The 24500-nt window shown below is 40.5% G+C and overlaps 1 pseudogene; it reads right to left on the reverse strand.

Annotated features, from left to right (window-relative positions):
* Positions 1 to 243: 243 nt before the first annotated feature.
* LOC106699270 lies at positions 244 to 22477 on the reverse strand (annotated as a pseudogene).
* Between the last annotated feature and the right edge of the window lie 2023 nt (positions 22478 to 24500).

Consider the following 24500-nt stretch of genomic DNA (forward strand, 5'->3'; position numbering starts at 1 on the left):
GTGAAAGTAAATGCCCAGAAATGCATAAACCCTGGGCCCAGAGACAGAGGCAGGTGAGAGACAGATTAGCGTCCACATCATGCTCAGTCATAACATTCCCTCCTCAAAGAAAGAGAAGAACTTCTCACAGTAGAAACACCAGGCAGTAAATTTATTTGCTCAACAGCTTAAACGGTCATTGTGCTTCAATATGACAATACATTTATTTTTTTTCTTTTCTTTTTTTTTTTTTTTAATTAGGATTTATTTCATGCTGAATTTACTCCTGGCCGTAAGTTTTTGTTTCCTCAGTTTCTTCTGGGATATCTTTTGCTTCTATGCAACCTCTTCTTCTGATTTAGGAATAATCTGCTCTTTTTTAATAAAACTCATCTCAGGGTGGCAGGGAGAACTCATGTGGGTTAGTCTGCCCACAAACTCTGTAAGTTCTGCACCTCATCTCCAGAGCTCTGTTCACCTGGATGTGCTCAATGACCAGAGAATCTTCATCTACACCCTTAAGTTCAACATGACTCTGCATTTTTAAGCACGTGCAGCAAAACTCAGCACTCCTTTTGGGCCACAGACCCTGCATCCGGCCCCACTGTTTGGCCTGGCCACACCTACGAACCCCACCATTGTAATGACGTGATGATGGAATGGCACACATTGCTTCTTTAAAGTGACATCCTTCAGATACTTGGTGGCTTTTCTAATATGCATACCCTTGGTGGCCTGGGCAGTTTCATGAGTGTTATTAAAGTAAACACGAAGATTTGAACTTGATTTGCATGATTTTGAGGGGTTTTCTGGATCAAGTGAATAGCAAACTATTTCCAGAGATCACCTCTGGCTGCTTTCCAATGATAACAATTATAAACAAATGTTAATTATTTATAATTATATACTATTAATTAAGTGCATGTAATTCATTATATTATCTATATTAATATATGATCATATATAAATGGTTTAGCTTTTATTATAATACAAAATGGTCTACTAACCAGTGTACAAGAACAGGATCTATTAAGAGTATTCAACACCATCTATTGTGTTATTTGCTAACATATCTACCTTCCAATGTTTTTGGTTTGTTTTGTTTTAATCACAATTCAGTGTTTAAAAGATAAAGCTTTTTAACATTCAATATTGCTCAATAGCTAAATGCATGAGCTGTCCTAGATCATGAGGCTAGTGATGCTTATTTTAATATTAAATAAAAGGATTCATTTTCATTAAAGCAAGCAGGGAATTAAGCTTACAACTTCAATTACCAATAATTAATTCCCCACACTGCAAGCCATGCCATTTGCATTTAAACTCCCAATGCCCAACGGATAACAAAAATCTATTTTGATCACTTTTTATTTTCATCATTTAAGGAGTACATCTTATTTCAATTAGGCACATGTATTTCTAGATTATAAGAGAGAACAAATACCCCTTCTAAAGAACTAGGCAATTGGAGTGGGGGAGGCTTTGAAGCATGACAAAGACATTCTGGGGTCTTTTCATTTCTCTTGCTTTAATTGAAGGAGTGCCTAATATTGTGTAGAATTAGCTACCTCGAATACACTAACCTATTATTTGTAAGCAGATGGATAATTCCTCTGAATTTGTTTTTCCTTATGCACTAAGCTATTCTTTGGTGGCTTTTCATTATCTGAGAGAGAGAAAGTAATTGAGCGCATGATTTAAAATGAGGCAAAATTAAGTCCTGCTCCAAGGCCAACCTCAGACAGCAGGCCTGAGGATCAGAAGAACTCTTCAGAGAGAGAGGCTTGACCTAGAGAGGGATCCCAGAGGCTGAGCTCATCAGGATGGCCCACATTTTTTTTTAACAAGTTCTGAACAGAAAGAATCCACCAGGGTATCACCAAAGCAAAGACACAATCAGAGCCAAGTTCTTAGACATGAAAAGAGATACTTGGAATTAGGTTTGACTGAAAACAGGCAGACCTGGGTGGCACTCAGAAACTAAGTTCTAAGCAATCTTATTTTTCAACTTTTAAAGACATTTGCTCTCTTCCCTCTTATGTTGATTTTGCCCCAAATAAATGTCATAATTCCTAACAGAACTGACCATGTTATACTAAAATCTCATTTAAGTGGAACTCAATAAGATGAAACCATAAATTACCAGGAATGAGTTTTTACATTTGGCTTTCAGGAAAAACAATGCAATATCAATCATTTAATAAAAACTAATAGCTACAAGGTCTAAGGTTAGTACATACCATTTCAATCTTCAATCTATGACTGTTGAATGTCTAAACATGTCCAGAGTCTTGATTTGCATACCCTACGAGATCCTTCATATTGTAGTAACACATGAAAAACACACATTTAATTTGGTGCATTATACTTCCCATTTTAAGAAAACAAATCTGTATCTATCTATCTATCTATCTATCTATCTATCTATCTATCTCTCTCTCTATCTATCTATCTCTCTATCTATCTATTTAAATATATTTTTATTGATTTCAGAGAGAAGGGGGAGGGAGAGAGAGATAGAAACATCAATGATGAGAGAGAATCATTGATTGGCTGCCTCCTACACATCTCCTACTGGGGATTGAGCCCATAACCCAGCATGTGCCCTTGACCAGAATCAAACCCTGGATCTTTCAGTCCGCAGGCCGACGCTCTGTCCACTGAGCCAAACCAGCTAGCAGTGGTTGGCAAAGTCATTAGTCAACAGAGCCAAATATCAACAGTACAACGATTGAAATTTCTTTTGAGAGCCAAATTTTTAAACTTAAACTATATAGGTAGGTACATTGTTATTAATTAGGGTACTCCTAAAGCTTAGGAAGAGCCACACTCAAGGGCCAACGAGCCGCATGTGGCTCGCGAGCCGCAGTTTGCCGACCACGGAGCTAGGGCATCAACCAATATATTTTTAAATGGTTCTATTAACAAAAGTTGAGGCTAAAAGGATTTTCTGGCTAAGTGAACCTTAATGATTAAAAATGGTAATAGCTATTCAACCTAGTAATCAAGCATTCTGATTAATCATTCAACATTTTCCATAATTAAGTAAAAATATATACATTAACAGAGGCTCAGCTGTCATATAAAATTTAACTAAAAATTTCCAAATGCAAGGAGAAAAGGGAAGGATTCGCTAGATATTAGTATGCAAAACAAAAAAATAAAAACAGATTTCTTGCTCCTGCAGGCCAAGAGCCACATCTAATAAAATCATTTAAAACAGAGATTCACCAGTGGCCCTGCTATTTATATGCTTGATGCATTGTTGTTAGCCCAGTCAAATATTTCCACCCTAGGAAATTAAATCTAAAATATAATATGTGATTTATTTCCACATGACAGACTTAGAGAAAGCATTAAAAAAGTTTTGTGGGTTGTTTTTTTTGTTTTTTTGTTTTTTTTTTGGCAGAGTTTTTGTTAATGAGCCACTCTGATAAAGAAAAGACAGAGAAGCTCTGGCGAGTGTTGATCAGTTGGTTGGGCGTTGCCCTGTGCATTGAAAGTTTGCCAGTTCCATTCCTAGTCACAGCGCATGCCCAGGCTGTGGGCTCCATCCCTGCTAGGGAGTATGCAGGAGACAGCCAATGGATGTTTTGCTTTCACATTGATGTTTTTCTCTCCCCTGCACTCTTCCCCTCTCTCTAAAAATCTCCCATTGTACAGGAGAACATATTTGACAATGATACATCTGATAAAGGGTTAATATCCAAACTATATAAGGAACTCATACAACTTAACAAAAGGAAGACAAACAATTCAATTAAAAAATGGGCAAAGGACTTAGACACTTCTCCAAAGAGGACATACAGAAGGCCAACAGACATATGAAAACATGCTCAAAGTCACTAATCATCTGAGAGATGCAAATCAAAATGACAATGAGGTATCATCTCACACCTGTCAGAATGACTACCATCAACAAATCAACAAATGACAAGTGCTGGTGAGGATGTGGAGAAAAGGAAACCCTAGTGCACTGCTGGTGGGAATGCAGACTGCTGCAACCATTATGGAAAAACAGTATGGAGTTTCCTCAAAAAAATTAAATATGGAACTGATATTTGACCCAGTATCCCACTTCTAGGAATATATCCTAAGAAAACTGAAGCACCAATCAGAAAGACTGTATGCACCCCTGTGTTCATTTACAATAGCTAAGATCTGGAAACAGCCCAAGTGCCCATAGTACATAAGTGGATAAAAAAGCTGAGGTACATTTATACCATGGAATACGATGCAGCAGTAAAATAGAAGAATCTCTTATCCTTTGAGACAGCATAGAGGGACCTGGAGAGTATCATGTTAAGCAAAATAAGTCAGTCAGAGAAAGACAAGTGTCACATGATCATACTTATATGTGGAATCTAAGTAACAAAATAAACTGATGAATGGAGTGGATCCAGAGACATGAAAGTATGGAACAGAGTGTGGAATTTCAGAGGGAAGGCGGGGGAGGGTGAGTGGGTGGGAGGTAATCAACCAAAGGCCTTGTATGCATATATGCGTGGCCCATGGACACAAACAATAGGGTGCTGAAGGCGTGGCCCATGGACACAGACAATAGGGTGCTGAAGGCCTGGGGCTGGGGGGGAAAAAGGCACATATGCAATATTTTCAACAATAATTGAATTATTAAAAGAAAAGGAATAGATAGAGGAAAAGATTTGTTTTGCTTAGGAATGAGGAACCACTATGTGACATCCTTTGTTGGTGTCTGGCTTGAGGAACAACTATGTGACATCCTTTGTTGGTGTCTGGCTTCAGGATATTTTTAAGGTCATGCTTTCAACAATAACGGTAAGTCACTCAGACACTTTGTTACCTTCCTGCTCAACACTATCTGTTAGGCACAACCTCTCTCTCACTTCATGTAGGGCTTCGGCTCCTTCCCAATGTTCCACTGATATTTTTAGCACGGACAAGCAAATTCAACCCAGGAGCTTTATTTTGGTTCCCTACACATGTAAGTTTCTAAGCACAATGGATTTTATTAGTCCAAAATATCCCTACTGGACCACACAGCTCTGAGACCCACCCCTTATTCATAGATAGCCTCAGGGAACAAAGAAGAGAGAAGCCTTAAATTTGTTTGGAAACATCAGCCAACCCTGGAGGTCTGGGACGAGGAGCAGCTGAACGTCTAACAGATTTTCGGTGACACAGCTTTTCTCCCCTGGAAGAGGAGCAGGGGACACTTGTTCCACTTCCCAAGATTCTGTCAGTGACAAACTTCCGAAGGCAGCAGCACAGCACCGGCTAAAAGCATCTGGGCAACTCTCTACAAGAACTCAACACAGACTAGATCAGAAAGGGTAGCAAGATCTTTGTTGTTTCCCAGGCTGTCTCAAAGTTAGCCGTCAGCCCCAGCTTGGAGATGTGCTGTTTTTCACAAGTCAGACAGTGTTCATGCCATTGTTGTTAGGTTAGGTGGCTCAGGAGGCGGCGCAAGAAATAGAGAGTCCCGTGAATCAGAAAAGAAAGGAAAGGAAAGTTTATTTCTGCGTCCCCGGGAGACCCACGTACCCCCAAAGACAGGGCACGTGGATTCACACCAACAGGGAGGGGGGCGCTTTTTTTTATACTGCGGTTGGGTGAGGGGTGGGGACATGAGCTGAGGTATTCAGTTGAGGAAGTTTTAGCTGCAGGGGGGTCAGCCAGGTATTCAGGAATGAGTCAGTATCTGTGTGGGGGTCGGTGTTGATTAGGGGAGAAGCCAGTATCTGTGTCTGGCATGCTGATCTGCCAGAAATGCCAGGGGGAGTCCATTGTCTCATCACATGTCTGCATGTATCTGATCCTGGGCTCTCTCCGTGTTCATGCCATTGTCTGTCGCTCAAACATTTTGAGTTTATTTTTCACTAGAGATGATGATCTCATGCTCCTCTGCTCTATGTTCCCTGTTACTAAATTACTGTTTTTGAGGTGAATACCAAGAGAGGGGTGCAGACTTTGGCACTGCAACACCAGCTCTTATTGCTCAGAAGTCCAGAGAGTCCTAGTGGCTGAAAACTTATCAAGGTCATAAAATTAGCTAATAACCCAACGCAGTCTTTTAAAATTTATTTATTGATTGATTGATTTTGGGGGGGGGGTGGAGAGGAAATAGAGAGAGAGAGAGAGAGAGAGAGAGAGAGAGAGAGAAACATCAATTTGTTCCACTTGTTTATGCATTCATTGGTTGATTCTTATATGTGTCCTGACCGGGGATGGGACCTGCAACCTTGGTATTGTGGACAAAAGGGGCCACATGCTAACCTGACAAGCTCGGGGAAGGCCTGCATGGTGGTCTTGCAAAATCAGAGACCTAGAGTAACCACAAAGGATGGTCTGAAATTAAACTTTAACTAACAACAGGTTATAGTAAGTAGTCATGTCCTAGGTCAATATTTTCCCTGACAAAGATTAACTTAGATCTTTATGTTGTGCCCAGATTTCAAGATTCCCAAGAAACCACATCAGGAGGCCAATTCGTAACTTGTAAATTCTCTCTTTTTTTTTTCTGGACCCTTCAGGGCACAACAAATGGCACCAGGACATTCCCTCATTGTTATTGCCAACCGCGTCTCAGGACGGGTTATATAGGGTGGGGGTTGGAGTAAGGGGAGGAGAAAGAACTGTGCTCTGCCGCCTGGGTGTGGCTAGCAGAGTAGGACGTAGCCCCTACCCTGGGGCAACCTAGCCCTCGCCCTTTCACTTTACTGAACCCATTTGTCTTTTTGCCTCTAAGATAACATATCTGTGAAATGTCTGGGTAACTTGTAAATTCTCTCTTTTTTTTTTTTTCTGGACCCCTCAGGGCACAACAAATGGCACCAGGACATTCCCTCATTGTTATTGTTACCAAGTTAATCCTCAACTGTTAACTATGTTAAATTATCCTGTATCCATCTATGTAGAAGAGGCATATGTCCATCATTTCACTTTTTATCCTATCCCAGAGGTTCTCCCCGCCCTCTCCCTCCCCCCGGCTTTGCTTTATCCCACCTCCTTAATCTATCACCAATGAATTTCATGTAACCCACTTACGTATTTTCCTTTTGATGGTAATTTATAAAAACAAGTTATGAACTCCCCATTCTCCGGAGCATTACCTCAATTCGTTGAGGTTCTGTTTCCCTGCATATGTCTACAGTTTGGCTCAAGTAAGATAGATTCTCTTTTTTTTCACTGTGATAAGTGGAGCAATGTCTTCCTCCCCCCACCAAAGTGTTTACATCCTAAACCCTGGAACCAGTGAATATGTTTTGTTCCATGGCAAAGAGGAATGATAGTGCAGGTGGGATTAAGGTTGCTAATCAGCTGACCTTAAAACAGGGAGGTTTCCTGGAGTATCTGGGTGGATTCCAATGTCAGTATTCACAGAGGTGGAAGGAGGTAGAAGAGTCAGTGTCAGAGTGGTGTCATGTGAAAAAGACAGGACTGGACATTTATGGAGGAAAGACTGTTCCACGACGTGACCCTGCAAGCTGGAGCTGGGCCAGAATGGAGACTGCTTACCACCAATCCCCCTACAGACTGGTCATAATCAGTGTTCATTCTGACATAAGTCAGCACCCCTCCCCGGCCTCCCACTATGTGCTGATTCCTGGAACAGGGCATTGTCCTGACTTGGTCAAGCATGTAAAGTAACTTTCCATACCTGGTAGCATTCACATACTGGTACCCATGATGATCCCCTTACCCTAAAATTCATTGGCACCCCATTCAGCATGGGGGTCCCATTTGGTCAAGCAGCTGCCCAAGATGGACCTGCCTCATATGTAAGTTTCCCTTAATGAACTCTTCGTTACCAGGCTGGAGTGGCCAACCTCTTTTTCCCATCTTTCCCTGCCCTCTGCTTGCTAAGATACATCTTCAGTTCTGGGGCCTTTCCCTGGGCCTGCGTGCACTAACATTACTGGCTTTGACAATGGAAGGGGGCCACCAGCTGTTAGACACGAAAAAGGCAAGAAAGCAGTGTTGGCCAACAACTTGATTTTAACCCAGTGACATTCCTTTTGGACTTTTTTTAAAAAAAATATATATTTTATTGATTTTTTACAGAGAGGAAGGGAGAGGGATAGTTAGAAACATCGATGAGAGAGAAACATCAATTCAGCTGCCTCTTGCACGCCCCCTACTGGGGATGTGCCCACAACCCAGGTACATGCCCTTGACAGGAATCGAACCTGGGACCCTTCAGTCCGCAGGCCGACACTCTATCCGCTGAGCCAAACCAGTTAGGGCTCCTTTTGGACTTTTGACCTCCAGTGCCGTGAGATAATATATTTGTGTTAAGTCATTAAATTTGTGGGGATTTGTTACAGCAACAATAGAAAACCAGTATACTCTCTGAAGCGTCTAAAACACACGATAACAAAACTCAATAATACATCCTACGAGTTTTAAAAAGTACCTATTATTCCTTTGAGATTTGATCTTAGCTAATCATAGCAATTAAGAGTAACAGCCAATATGCAAGCATAATACCTATTGTGTGTCAAGAGCCGTTCTTGATCATGTTAGAGGCGTTAACTCATTTAAACCTTTTCAGAACATGATGAGGCAGATTCTGGTACCAGTCACCCTTTGTAGAGAAGAGAATGAGGCCCGGAGAAGTTGTGTAACTTGTCCAAGGTCACCAAGCCAGAAAGCTGCAGTATGGAGCTTGAGCCCAGAGAGTCTGTCCGCTACTATGCTCTTCTGCTTCTCTCAGTGGTAGTGGCCCCAGAGCATGCTCACCCAGAGTCTTATCGAAGAGCGAAACAAAATTGCCATGGAGACTTGAAAGAAAACGATGTCTAAATGAAAGACGTCACAGGAACACAAGAAGCTTAAGGTTCGTTTGAAAACAAATAGAAAAACGAATCCATGGTAGCCATGGAGATCCATTTTTTCTAGTTCATAGATTTTTTTTTTCTTTGAAATATTTTTAGCTTTCTCCTGCAGGCTTCCCTTACGGCTATTCAACCTTTCTCTCTCCTTAGCCCTGATACACAATAACTGTACCTTAACTTAAGTCCTGAGATTTCGTAGTCTTGCAGATATGGATTCTTCAAGAACCAATCAACACATCTGTGGTTTCCCAGCTCCGATGCTCTGTTCCTTCTTGCTTCTTGTCCTCTTTAGATACCTTATCCCACCTACTCATCTGCACGCAGCAAAGGGAGGAGGTGAAAAGAAAATCTGCAGACATACTGACTTGTTAAAAAGCTCTGACAAAAGAGGAGGTTTGCCCATAATTGCCTACCATGGATCCTTTTTTCTATTTGTTTTCAAATGAAACTTAAGCTTCTTGTGTTCCTGTGACGTTTTTAATTTAGACATCATTTTCTTTCAAGTCTTCATTTCTAATGGAAGCTTTTGAGATTTGCTAATTCGATTCACTCCCGCTCTGCTATACTCTCCATTATCACGGATGGTCAGGCATTGGCTTTAATCATAGTTTGTTTGTTTCACCCCCCCTTTTTCCTGTCTCTAGACGCAGAAAACCAAAACAAGTAGTCAACATCGGGTTTTTTCTCCTTCAAGTCTTCTTTCCCAGTTTAAGTATGCTTCACTCTATGTGATAACCCGGGAATGGAAATAGATCAGTGGTGGCCAACCGGTCGGCGGGGACTGTCAGAAGTATTCTTGGAAAGTATTTGTAGAAAAGTCTGGGTTCTACGGAAGAGTTTGGTGACCTATTAGCAGATGGAGATGTTCACTGGTAAATGTAGCTGTGCATTTTGGAGGTGAGCTGGGTATTGCAGCCGCCATACACTCACCGTGCCTGCTGTAGTGAGTCAAGAACTGCTTCATGATAAATGTCTACTGAGCTCCTGTGGGGAGGAGCTTGGGCCTCGGCAGCACCATCTGTTTCAACATTACCATTTTCTCAGTCCTCAGAGTTTTCAAGAACAAATAATTAAAACTACATAAAAGCACATAGAAGACACTGCGAGTGCACCTCAGCCCAGAGATGAAACCGAAGCAATTTCATATGATCCCCACTTGAAAAAGTAGGAGTTACCAAAATAGAAATGTTGAGCAATATGTGCGAAGCCCCTGAGGGATTAGATCCCTCGCAAACATCTGCCTCTCAAAACCGTGTGAAGATGGAGCACCGAGTCTATTCTTTTCTCTTTCTTTCTAGGCCAGTCCCTGCGGGGTCAGTCTCGTCAATTACTCTTCTCTACATTGCCTGTCACTTATGTGCTGTCTTGCTCTGGGGTTGTGATAGTTAAAAGAACATATAAATCAAACTGTGGAGTTTTGTCTAGTTTCCTGGCTTCTTGCCTCAATTTTCTGCTTTTCTTTCATTTTTAATCCTCACCTGAGGAATAAGGATATTTTTTCTATTGATTTTAGAGAGAGTAGAAGGGAGAGGGGAAGAAGAAAGAGAAAAATTGATGTGAGACACATCGACTGGTTGCCTTCTGCCCATGTCCTGATTGAGGGCGGGGATCAGACCTACAACCCAGGTATGTGCCCTTGACCGGAATCGAACCTGCGACCCCTTGGTGCTCAGGCCAAAGCTGGAACTACTCTGCTTAATTTTTGCTTTGGAGACTAGTTATAAAATGGGTGAATTGTCTTTAAATCAGGGGTCACTGCACAAAGTTTGAAAAGCCTGGTAATTAACAAGGACTCATGAAATCAGACCTCTGGTTAAACCGAATGAAATATCAGTTGAAAGACTATTTGGATATACTGTTGAGGTTTCGTCTAGGTTCGAGCTTTAAAAAAATACATAGTTTAAAACACACACACTCACACACACACACAGAGCGCCAGCTTCAAATTGGTCTGTGAGGTGCACTTTCCAAAACACTGGTTGGGGTCACACAGTTCCGGGGCGGGGGCCATTCAGGTGATATTTAATTTGATTCACTCCAGCTTTCAGGACTTAAGTTAAGGTAAATTTACTGTGTCTTCCATTTTTTAACAATATATTTTGATTGATTTCAGAGAGGAAGTGAGAGGGAGGGAGAGTAGAAACATCAATGATGAGAGAGAATCATTGATTGGCTGCCTTCTGCTCTCCCCGTACTGGGAATCGAGCCTATAACCCCGGGCATATGCCCTAGCCAGGAATCTAACTGTGACCTCCTTGTTCATAGGTCAACGCTCAACCACTGAGGCATACCAGCCGGGCTGGGTCTGCCATTTTTGACAGCCAGGTGAGTGGAAAAGAAAAGTACTTTCAGAACTCAGAGATTCAGAAAATTTCATTAAAAAACAAAAAAAAAACCAAAACAAAGTTTATACAAGGATCACCAGGCAGAAGGTGGTGAGAAGACTCAGGACAGGACAGCGCACAAATCACACACCCTAGCCTCGGAAGATGGGGAACTGCCTCAAATCCCCCACTTCCAGGCCCAGGTCCCCTTCCCCGCCAACTCCTGCAATATTCTCCATACTCTCTCTGACGTCCTTCCTCAGATGATACGATCCGAAAGGACTTTGAGACCCCAGTTATTCTGAAGTCACAAGATGGAATGACCACAATGGACATTGTGTCAGAGAGAAATTTTTGTTGTGTGAAGCCACTGAGATCTTGGGGTCTGCTATAATAGCTGGCATTACTTACTCCAATACAGAAATGGCCTTTGCAACCAAGATAAACGACAGTGTCATTAATAGCCAGCCTGAATATATAAAACTGCATTACTCTCACCAGTCAACTTGGATTTGAATTGAAATCTCAAAATCTATACCTCCCATTGCCGTAGCACACAACGACAAAAGAACCAGTTGAAGATTCAGCCAGTTGATTATTGTGCTATTTGTTATACCCAATAACTGGTTTGTCTAATATGTAAATGAAGCTAACAGGTATTTAAATTCAAGAGGCTAATTGTTTTGGTGATAGAAAAATGTTAAAGTCTCACTTGTCATTTATGTTAAGAATTTGAAATTTTTATTTTATTTTTTTATCTGTTTCAACCACAGTTAAATGAACGTCTTTTCTTTTTAAACCTTCAGTTTACCTTAAGGCATTTGAATATTCAACTTAAAAGAACAACTTTTAATTTATTTTAAGAGTTTCTCAATGATACTTTCACCACTTTAGTTTGTGCACTTAATCTTTTGTTTTCTAGAGAAGTGTCCAAGTGAGTATATTTTTGGGGGAAATGATAGGCAGAATGATATAAAACAGTGAATTTTTTTACTATAACATTATAAGACTAACCCATGAGAAACAAAGGAGTAACAGAACAACAAAAACTTTATAAACAATGTGCTTTCAAATAATCTTAAGATATAAGAGGAGAAAAAAAATGGACTCTTAAAAATTAATCTCAGTGGTAGAACTTGGATGCCTTTGGGAACACAAATTGGAAGCTACTTATTAAACAAGGGTAATTTGTTCTGGGTCCACACCACAAAATGGCTTCAAAGGTTTTTAAAGTAGGTCGTTTGGATACTCTGAAATGTTTAGCGGGTGGTAACTTTCCTTAGCGTGTTCATATGAGAGGTAGGGTGCATCCCAATAGTATCCTGGGGATTTCTGACCATATCAAAGCAAACTGAACTACATCATCAAGGAACTCTAATGAGCCAGTTTGTTTAATCGAAATGCTTTAAATTACCATGTAGTACAGCATGAAAAAATCATTATTTCCATTAGCTGAACTATTTCTCTTAATCCCAAACTAAAAGTTCTAATATTGAAGCATGATATAATAAATGCATTGCAAAACATGTTAAACAGCAGGTTGCAAAGAGGAATTTAAATGAAAGAATTCATTTAAAAATACCAATATTTTGCCTTAAACGTTACTCTTAGGCATCTATATCCTATTGCCAGCTTTGCCAAACTACTAATTGTGGCATCACCATTTAGTTATCCTTTTTGTCTTTGTAGACAGTACAGCTCTCATATCAACACACAGGCAAAGTGGGTTGCTTTATACACCATCCACTTAAGGTATTTTCTTCATTTTTATTACTGAAGATGAGCTTATTTTGACTGGAGAAGAACCCATCCGTAGTTAAGTGGGGAAAATTCATATAGCATTTGTTATGATTAACTTTCCATTGAAAGAACTGGCTGTCTAGTAGTGGAAAGCAAAATAAAATTTCCCATTTGTTGGAAACATGATCTATTTCAACATGAGCACCAAAAAGTAGCCAAGAATTGTGCCCCTCACTCAACTGCTCTGTATCAGGAGCTAGATCAAGAGGGCCCCTTGGGAATGGATGGAGTGTGAAAGATGTGTAACAGCAGGGGGAGGAGTCTCCTCTGTAGGCTGCCTGGCATCACCTAAGGCAGCGGTTCTCAACCTGTGGGTCGCGACCCCTTTGGGGGTCGAACGACCCTTTCACAGGAGTCACCTAAGACCATCGGAAAACACATATATAATTACATATTGTTTTTGTGATTAATCACTATGCTTTAATTATGTTCAATTTGTAACAATGAAAATACATCCTGCATATCAGATATTTATATTACGATTCATAACAGTAGCAAAATTACAGTTATGAAGTAGCAACGAAAATAATTTTATGGTTGGGGGTCACCACAACATGAGGAACTGTATTAAAGGGTCACAGCATTAGGAAGGTTGAGAACCACTGACCTAGGGGTATATTTTGCTTTAATATATTAGTTATAACTTAAGAGAAAAAAGAACAAGTCTCAACTCTGAGTTGTGACTTCAGATGGATTTTAAAAATGAGATGCAGGATATTAGCAATAGAAAAGACGTTCTTTACTTTTTGAGTAATAGTGAAGGTTTGAATTACTTGCTATTGATTTGTGCAAAGGAATCATTATAATGGGAAAAATGTCTTTTTCGTGGCTTAAATACATAGAGGTAATTTGAAGAATTAAAAAAATGTTTTCTCTAATTTTGTGGGATGTTAATTTGGGTCTGTTGTGTTTTATGATTAAATGTTTTAGATGCTATTTTGCTAATAATCATCCCAATAATCAAATTCAAAAAATGTCTCCAGTTTCATACTAGTTGCTATGGACAAAGAGAACTGGACCCAGGAATCTTTGTTTCATTAATTTTCTTATGCTTCTGACATTCTAATTTTCTTATACATGTATAATTTTAAGGATTCTCTTTTAGGGACCCTGGAGGAACTCCTCCCACAGAAAAAGTATTAGTATATTAATAAACTATGTCAGTTATTTTTTTCTGCCATGTTGTAAACTAGAAAGTTGAATTTTCCAGCTTCTAAAAAAAGTTGACTGTTTTGATCATTACTCCCTTGAGTCCTGTACTCAGCTGAAGTTTTATTTTCCCATCCCTGGTGCAGCCTGAAGCTCTTTGTCTGTGATTCAATCTCTATGGCTTTAATCATTTTGGCTTGTACCAATGACTTCTCAGTAATAGAAGAAATGGAGAGCCAGACTTGGCATGGGACAAGTCCTTTCAGCTGGAGTATGACATTATATAATGACATTATATAATTATAACGACATTATATAATGTCATACACACGAAAAGGGCCCACAGTCAGATTAAATTAATGAGCTGCATGTTTTAGTCATTAAGGTAACAGCAGCATGTGGATTCTTTGCCTCTGTTTTAATCATTTTTATGTTTTTACCAGCTAGATCATGAAATGATTTTTGAGAAGTCTTCCCATTTCATTGCAGAGAATAGCATCTATGTGGGGCAGAAATGAAAGCTTCAAAGTCCTGAGAAACACTAAATGGCTTTATACATGAGGGTTCGGTGAAATGTAAAGCTACCTCTCTGTCCTTCAGTGATGGAATGTGGAGGGACAGGGCTGTGGCCACCATTAGCAAATGGAACCAGCATGGGTTCTAAATTGCAAAGAGTTGAAGTGGAAGAGGTGAATTGTAAGTCTCAGCAGCTGAGGCTGAAATGGATTATTTTCTGGACCATGGTGAGTTGGAAGAGATACTGCTGACTAGGCCAGTGGGGTTTCTGAAGGCTTTGCCTCAACTGGAAATTGCTTTATGCAAACTTTCAACTCACTGGCTGGTACCTGCTCGGCAAATGTTGGCAAGAGGACTTGCTATTCTCAGGAAGTTCTTGGTGAGCAGATCAGGACACACGGCTCCTAGACCTGATAGACTAGATAAAGCATGTTTCAGAAAAGGATGTATGTGTGTGTGTGTGTGTATATTACTTATTTATTTTTTCCTCAGCTACTTATGCTATGGCTACACGAAACCTTAGAACATAGGTTCAAAATGAGAAAAAAAGTCCAATACACTAGTTATTTTGTATATGGGTGCCAAACACATGGTTAAAGTGGTTTTTCACTGAATTTGACGAACTAAAACAGTCATTCTGTGAACTCAGTGAAACTATTGCACTGTCCTCTGTGTTCCGCAGCAGTTGTTCATAGCTTGAACATAGCTTGCTCTCGATGTGTTATAGTGAATTATATCATTCAGCTGTAAGCTGGGCCAGTCTCATAGTTGTCTTTTGTCTTCAGGTTCGCAGAGGTGATGCTTCATCAGCAATGGTAGGACAGCGCTGATGGTGTAGGGATACACGGAGTTCCTGCTCTCCTTTCTGGAAGTCGGGGGAAAATAAGGAGTGTGGGAGGAGAGTTTAAAAATATAAAATTATAGATTAGAAGGGATCTCAAAGGTCATGTAGTTCAACACTCTTATCTTACAGATGAGGAAAGTGAAGTCCAGAGAGGTCACTGATGTGATCAAGGTCACTTAGTTGCTGGCAGAACCAGGATAGAGATGATACTAGAACTAGAATTTTCCAGAAACTGCTATAGGCTGGGAATTTATTAGACTTGGGCTGCCCAATGTTGGCATATTAGAGTTCTCCAGAGAAATCATATATTTGAGGATTTATTATGAGGGAATTGGCTTACATGTTTATGGAGACTGAGAAGTCCCAAGATCTGCCATCTATAAACTGGACACCCAGGGAAGTTGGTGGTGTAGCTCATTCCGAGTCAACAGGCCTGAGAACCAGGGAAGCTGAGAGGGTAAATCCCAGTCTAAGGACTGAGACGGTGAGATGACATGTCCCTTCAAGAGGTGAGGCAGGAAAAAGGTGTGGATTTCTCCTCCTGCCTTTCGTGTGATTCCAGCCTTTAACAGATTGGATGATATCCATCCGCACTGGGGAGGGCCGCCCACTTTATTGAGGACAGCAGTTCAAATGCTCACCTTTCCCAGAGGCATCCTCACAGACACACCCAGGAATAGTGTTCAATCTGGACACCCAGTGGCAGTCAAATTGACACATAAATTACCTATCACAGTGAGCTACTTCCTAGCCTTGCAGGGAGAGTGAGCACTTGAAATGTGACCAGATAGATTGTGGTACTGACTCTCAAATTTTACTTTAAAAACTGAAGCAGTGTCATCCGACTGGCATGGCTCAGTGGTTGAGCATTGACCTATGAACCAGGAGGTCACGGTTCGATTCCAGGTCAGGGTACATGCCCTGGAGGGGGGCTTGATCCCCACCGTGGGGTGTGCAGGAGGCAGCCAATCAATGATTCTCTCTCATCATTGATGTTTCTATCTCTCCCTCTCCCTTTCTCTCTGAAATCAATAAAAATATATTTAAAAAAACTGAAGGAGTGTAAAATAATTTTTCATTAAAGACAAGTTTATCGCTTTGTAGACCCATATTTCACATTAACCATTAACAATTTGGTGTCTGAACTGAGATGTGTGGTTGATATAAAATACACACTGAATTTCTATGATTTCGTATGAAAAAAAGAGGGTAAAATACCTTACTAAAAATTTTTATAATGATTACATGTTGCAATGATAATATTTGATGTATATTGGATGAAATGAAATTTAATATTAAAATGACACTTGTTTCTTCTTACTGTTTTTGCACGGCTGCTAGACAGTTTAAAGTGACACATGGCTTGCATTATAATTCCACTGGATAGTGCTGTGCTAGACACGTGACATACGTTGTTTCATTTAATCCTTACAACAGCTATCAGCACGTTTCTCTCTCCAGTGTACAGATCAGGAAACTGGAAATGAGAGGAGTCACAGTATTTGCAAAAAGTCAACCACAAAGGAATGACAGACTCAAGATGATACCAGGTTTGGCTGTCTTGGTAGCCAATGCTTTCTCTTAGGATTCTTGCCTTCCAGATACTGCCTCGGCATCCAATTGCACTTCTGGTATACAGAACTGAGCTGTAGATTCTAATATAGTGATTCATCATCCTTTTGGTTATCTCCACTGGCTACTTCACAGGAAAAAATGGGAGAGTTCTCTTGAGTCACCACTGAAGGATTTAAAGTGGCCAACTTTAAGGTTCTTAGGTTCTGTTCTACATGTGTCTCCTAAAAATTCTGAAACACAAACACACACAATTAGTTTATTTCAGGGAATTTTATCGTATTTTTGTTTGTTTCAATTTTCAATGCTTTAAAAAAATGTTTATAATAATTGTGCTTCTGATTAAAATCATATACAAAATTGATGTATCCTCTTACACGGATTTATCCATTTTTACATGAAAAGTGGGTCATATGTTTGGAAAAGAACTAATACTATTTTGGAGCTACAATAATTTCAAAAATTGAAATATTTAAATAAGTGTTATATTATGTTTTATTTTTTTAAAGTGTTATATTTTAACATTGGTTTTGTCCTTATTTCCAGCATAAGTCTGCTTTTTGCCCAGGCAAGAAAAACAAAAAGATAATCTGGCTGCTCTGTGTAGAGTGTATTTTCTGCAGGAACAAAGATGGTTCTTTCTTACTGCTATTTGAAAGACTTGGAAATTCTATAACAATTTTATTCGGAGTTCTAACATTGGCCCAGTGCAGAAGCCTGAGATGTGACAAAAATGTTTGTATAACATAAATCCATAAATGCAACTTTTCATTAAAGAGTTATCAGATTTTCCCAATGACTGTAAATTCACCTAGAATCTATATTGATAGCAATACTCGCAAATACTTTCCTCTTAGCTAGAAAGCTTGGTATAATTTTACTGCAATTGAGTTTACTGTCAATAGAGGGCGCCAAAGGATGAAAAAGTAATTATGGATGGCGTTGGTTTATTTCCCCAGCTAAAAACACGATGAGAAAATTAATTAATTGAAACCTTTGAAAAATCATCCTTTCACCTTGTAAAGGGGGGGGCGGGTTGGTATTGCTATCCATATATGTAATGTCATGTCTGCTTATCCAAGCATATGAATGCTCTAGACTAGCTGAAATAGCACAACCCGGAGCTGGGGTGGGTTGGTGCATGGGTGGTCTCTGAAGGACAGAGAAAACTCCTACTTTTGGCTCTTTTACCAGAAAACAAGGTCCAGCAGCTTCACATGAAATAGTCCGTTAATTGTGAGCAAATTAAGCTCTTTCACTGGGAAGTAAATTGACTCAGCAAATATCCCAGTTCCAGCCTCAGGCAGGCACTTTGTTAGTTTCTGGGGAAACCAGGTACTAAAACAGCCCTGGCTGCATGTGGTCTACAGTCTACTGGGCAACAGAGACATTAACCAACTATCACACAGACGTACAGTAAAAAATTATCTTGACAGAGTGGTGTTTGAGCTGGGATGTGAAGACTGAATAGGAGTTAACCAGATGAAGTAGGGAGGTTGAGGAAGAAGATCCCAGGCAAAGAGAACAGCAGTGTCCCCCTCTCTGAGCCAGGAGGGAACATGGGCACTTCAGGAATTGAAAGCCAGAGTGTTTAAAGCCTGAGAAACGAGAGTGGCTGAGGCCAGACAGGGAGGCAAAGGAGTATTGTGTAAGAACTTATGGCAACATCGTGTGAGGATTTTGTTGTATATCCAATGCAAAGCCTTTGATAAGTGGATGATAGGATTATGTGACCACTCTCGCTGTTTTGTGGAGAAAAGATTAAAAGAGGGCAGGACCATAAGGAGCCTGCTGTACTGTGGCAGTTCAGATGGGAGGTTTCAGTGACTTGGACCAAGGTAGTGATGATGAAGATGGAGAGACATGGTCAAAGAAGGATACCAAATTGGTTGGACATAGTTGTGGATAATCAAACTGTAGTGAGGGATAGGATATTGTTAAGGATAACTTCTAGGTTTCTGGCTTGAAAAATCCTTACAGATTAGTTTTTTTCACACGTAGAATACACAGCTGGCAGTGTTTAGGAAGCGTTATCATTACTGATGTGAGGTGGAAATCAGAAATTTCAACATTAGACAGTCACTTGTTGGGCAACCTTAGTCCAGGCTGTTGGTCTTTCCATCAGGTTTTCAAACCTCTCTGTCATGAAATGAACATTTCAAGAAGAGCTTGGAATGATCAACAAAATTTCGAATGTGATATCTAAATACATAGCCAATACCAATCAACACTTATGTATGGCATAGGAAAACATCTGGAAAAATATAATTAAACTATTACTGTTGTTGTTTTTGGAGGGGGCGGGGAGATGACAGGAAGCATCATTTTCAAGTCTAGATGCTACTGTGTTGTCTGAAAAAAATTAAAATAAACCTTAATTGGCCTTCTAATTAGCAAAACCCATAAAATCACCGTCATTACCAATAAAAAGCTCTTCAGCTAGGAAAGTTAAAGCCCTTTGTGGAGCCCCGATAATCTCTCCTCTCCATTAAATCTCTCCCCTGGAATCTAGAGGCTCTTTCCATTTGGGGACCTTGTAGCCCCAGAGAGCATAGATTTGTCTCGCGTCAGCTCTTGAGAGATACTCTAAGTGAACAAGAGGACTAGTAGCTGCAGAAGCCGTCCCAGCTCCCTTTGATCTTTACAGTAGCAACTGTGTCATCGGTAGCACAACAGTCCCATTCTTCTGTGAGGCTAAAATAGATCCACTCAAAGATGCTTTTGAGACTCCCTGAACTCCAACTAACTACCCGTCTTTCTCCCAATTCATGTATAAGTTCTGCCATATCCCTGGGGAAGTCATTTCCACTTGCTTGGTAAATAATTAGCCTGGCAGCCTTTGGCTATAGAAAGGATTATAAATATTTTAAGCATCGCAAGTGATTGAAACCATCTCTATTTGATTTCATGTACCGCCTGCCAATGCTTCGGGTGAAAAATTTATCTCTAAGCACAAAACATCCTCGGGCAGATAAATGTTCTAGGTATGCGAAGAATGGGCGTTGTTTAGGCTGCTCCGGTCAGTGGGTATTCAGAAACAGACTACCTACAAAGCCAGTAGTTTAAACCTTTCTAATTTTAGCTCACACCAGTTAATTTTTCTCCCAATGAGAGAAAGAAAAGACATTTCCCAAGAACATTTTTATGCTTAGAGGATTTTTTTTAAAAAAAAGGCTTTATTTTTTAGAGCAGTTTAAGGTTCACAGCAAAATTGAGTAAAATGACAGAGTTCCCATCAGTCTCCTATCTCTACACAGTACAACCTTCTCTCAAGGTCCCCCACCAGTGATACAATTGTTATATTGATGAACGTACACTGATGCATCCTTGTCAGGCAAAGTCCAGACTTCATTTCAGGGCTCACTCTGGTTGTTGCACATTCTAGAGCAGGGGTGGGCAAACTTTTTGACTCGAGGGCCACAATGGGTTCTTAAACTGGACCGGAGGGCCGGAACAAAAGCATGGATGGAGTGTTTGTGTGAACTAATATAAATTCAAAGTAAACATCATTACATAAAATGATGTTTTTTTTTTTTTTAGTTTTATTCATTTCAAACGGGCAGGATCCGGCCCGGCCGTAGTTTGCCCACGGCTGTTCTAGAGGTTTGAACAATGACACGTCTCCATCGTTGTTTCACTGCCCTGAAAGCCCTTTGTGCTAGGTCTAGTCATCCCTCCCCCACCCTAACTCCCCACAACCACTATCTCCATAGTTGTGCCTTTTTCAGAATGTTATAAAGGTGCAATCCTTATAGCAATTTAAAAATTACTCCTCTAATGGTAAGCTAAAAATATAAAAGTTTCCATTAATATAATTGTTTGTAATCCTTACAGTGAATTCTTTGTGGTTGCTATGTGTCCTACATAGACCATGTCTGTATCTGGCCAGTGGTACAGGGACAATTGGGTGAGAACCACAGCCTCACCTGAGGCAGGTGGGAGTCAGGAAGGGAAGGCTGGTATGTTGGGATGGGGGACTCATCCAACACCCTGCAGGGTATTTGTTCTCAGCTCTTTCAGTGTGACTTCTGATGAAATTAGTAACATGTGCCCACTGACTCACAAAACTAAACACTACAATTGTGCACAAAGTAGATGTTGCCCACATGTTTATCCTCCCGAGATAATCACTATAAATGGGCTCAGACTATAGTTAGTATTTGACCACATGGTGATTTTATTGAACAGCATATCATGGTGAGTGCTCCATGTCAATTCATAAAGATCTTGTCTTTTTAAAGATACACAAAAATTTGAGCATTGGCCTGTGGACTCAAAGGTCCCAGGTTCGATTCCGGTCAGGGGCATGTACCTTGGTTGCGGGCATATACCCAGTAGGGGGTGTGCAGGAGGCAGCTGATCGATGTTTCCCTCTCATCGATGTTTCTAACTCTCTATCCCTCTCCCTTCCTCTCTGTGAAAAAATCAATAAAATATATTTTAAAGATACACAAAAATTTATTTAACCAATTCTCTTTTGATGGCCACCTGAATTATTTGCAGATATTTGCTGTGAAACTCCAGGTATGACAATTGATATATCTCTTTGTACATCTGTTTATTTCCTTAGGATAAATTCCTAGAAGTTGTAGCACTGGATCATCAGGTAAACATATTTAAAATTTTGATACATATTGCCAAATTACACTCTCACCAAAAGTACATGAGATCATACTTTCTACATCCAAGTTAAGAAAAAGAATAGTAGCCAAAACCGGTTTGGCTCAGTGGATAGAGCATCGGCCTGTGGACTGAAGGGTCCCAGGTTCGATTCCGGTCAAGGGCATGTACCTGGGTTGCGGGCACATCCCCAGTAGGAGATGTGCAGGAGGCAGCTGATCGATGTTTCTCTCTCATCGATGTTTCTGACTCTCTATCTCTCTCCCTTCCTCTCTGTAAAAAAATCAATAAAATATATTTAAAAAAAAAAAAAGAAAGAAAAAGAATAGTAATCTTTCATCTTTGCCTATTCGTCAGGTTGAAAAAGGTTTTAATTTTTATTTCTTTATGGAACCATTAATGACGTTGAATTTTATTTCAATGCTGGTTACACAAGTATATTTAGTTTGTGAAAATTCAATGAGCTGTATATTTGATATAAGTACTTTTGGAGCAGTTCTCTTTTGGGCCTTTATTTGGGGAGTGGGATTTCTTAGGCTCCTAGGGCTGCAGTAGCAGAAAACTCTGAGTGCTGTAGCTAGGGTGGTGCAGGGTTGATTAATTCAGCAGATCAGTGCATCATCAGCCACCCTCAGAGCTTTGGCCTAGGCCTCTCGTGGATGCAAGACGGCTGCAGCAACTCCAGGCTTCTCATGCAAATGCCACTTATCTACAGGAGGAGACAGACTCTTTCTTCCTATCTGTCTGTCTTTACCATTGAGGGCCATCTTTCTCAGATACTTCTCGCCTCGTCCAAAGGCTTGCTCTGTCATGTAACTGGTCAAAATTCCATTGTAGGCCCATAGCTCCACAGTCATTGGCAAAGAGGAATGAGAACACCCTGACTTACCTACAGGAATATTGATTCCCCTCTGTGGCCAGGGCTGAGGGCCCCGCTCCCTGCGGTGCATGGCTGGGGGAGGACATTAGCAGTGTTTACTGGACATTATATTTAGGGGAGCAATGGGAGACACATGGGGCAGGATCAGAGAGACCTGGTTGCTGCTTCGGATGGACTTGAGGGGAGCTATCACAGAGTGAAAGAGCGGGTAGAAAGCCACTGAGTCTACATAAAAGATGGTTAAAGTCAGCATTTACTGGGGCCCCACTCTGTGCCAGATAATGTGCTAAAAGGTTGGGGATACAGAGAGCAGACTTTATGGACATTACAGTCCAGCAACTTGACTTCAGGAAGTTATGATTCCATTGTATTAACAGACATCAAAATAATAATAATGGCTAATAGTTTCTGAGAGTTTACTGCAGCTGGGCATTGTTTCACATATATTAACTTATTTTATCCCCACAATAACTTTAGGAATTAGCTACTACTATCATCCCTGTTTTGAAGGTAAGGACATTGAAGCACAGAGGTGAAGTAACCTGTGACAGGTCAAAAGGCCAGTAACAGGGGAGACAGGAGTTAAGCCCAGGCCATGGGACCTCAGAGTCTATGCTCTTAGCCATTCACTACATTATCCATGAAACCCACATGGAGTTAGATGGTTAGTGCTATGAACAGTGGGCTGGAGTGGAAGCAATGGGAATTGAAGAGGGAATAGCTATGATTGTATTCATAACTGACAATCACTGTTTACCATCGAACAGGAACTGTGTTAAATGTTAGTTATACATGATCTCACAGAATTCTTACAACTCTGTGAAATAGCTATGACTCTATTCCATTAGTGAGGAAACTGAGGCTTTGAGATGCTGAGTCATTTGTGAAAGGTCAGTATTGTATTTGAACCTGGGTCTTTAAGACTCCAAAGCCTGTGAATTCGTTAATTCCACTAAATGAAGATAAAATATATTTTCTAAACAGGAAATTATATATAAAAAAAGCACTAAAACATCTAAAGGTGTGCTAACGCACTCTTTAATCGAAGAACCTTACAAAATTAAATTACTATTAGAACTTGGCCTTCGCATAGGCCATGGTCCTGATCGGACATGCTCCTTTGGGATGCCTCAAATTATTGTTTTTCTTGAAGGAATCTAAATCCAGAATACAGACTTTTCCCAAACGTTGTTTCATGAAAAAAGTCATGTATATTAAAATTACTATAGTCATAGTCTTTCACTAACACTTTTATGTATACAATAGGCACCTTTTATTTTTTTAGTTGACTGTAAATGAATCTAAAATAAAAATGTCCAGATGAATGCAAATTAATTTTTATACTGAACCAGCCAGACTGCCGCTGGCTAAGCTCACAAACCGAGAGCGGCCCCCTCCCCCGCACTCAGCCATGCCGGGCTCTGCAGTGAGGGAGTGACCGTTACCTAGAGGGGTTTTCTTTGTCTTTTCTGTTTCCAGGGAGATTCCCTCAAGGCCTCGTCCAGATGTGAATGTGGCACATGTGGTGCTGGAGTCTTCTCAAATCTTCTTTTCTTTAGTAGAATGACTGGGCGGAGCAGAGGAAATCGTTAAGGGGCATTATGGTTTCTTTCTCTCCTCAGCTGAGTTGAATCCTGCCAACATCATCAGCGACCAAAGTCACTGCCATCTGTCAGTTGTGGGTGGCCCAAACCAGGGGTCTCCTGCTGCTCCCCACGGACAGGTAACTTGCATCCAGAAAACCAACGCGTCACATCTGGACCCTCTTGGCAGACTCAAAAGGAAAATCCCCGGATGAAATCAGTCACAGAGGTAGAACGCCCTGCTTTTTCTTGGAGCTGGTGTCTGCTGGGTTCAGGCTTGTGGCATATGGGGAGAACAACTCCAGAAAGTTTTCCGAAGGTACAGGCCAACTGAGCATACTTTTCTGAAGCACCACCTTCTACCAAAGTTGGGAAGGGAGAATCAAAGGCCCAAACCAAACACACCCAAACACTCAC

The sequence above is a fragment of the Myotis lucifugus genome, unplaced genomic scaffold, assembly GCF_000147115.1.
Source record: "Myotis lucifugus unplaced genomic scaffold, Myoluc2.0 scaffold_353, whole genome shotgun sequence".
NCBI lineage: Eukaryota > Metazoa > Chordata > Mammalia > Chiroptera > Vespertilionidae > Myotis > Myotis lucifugus.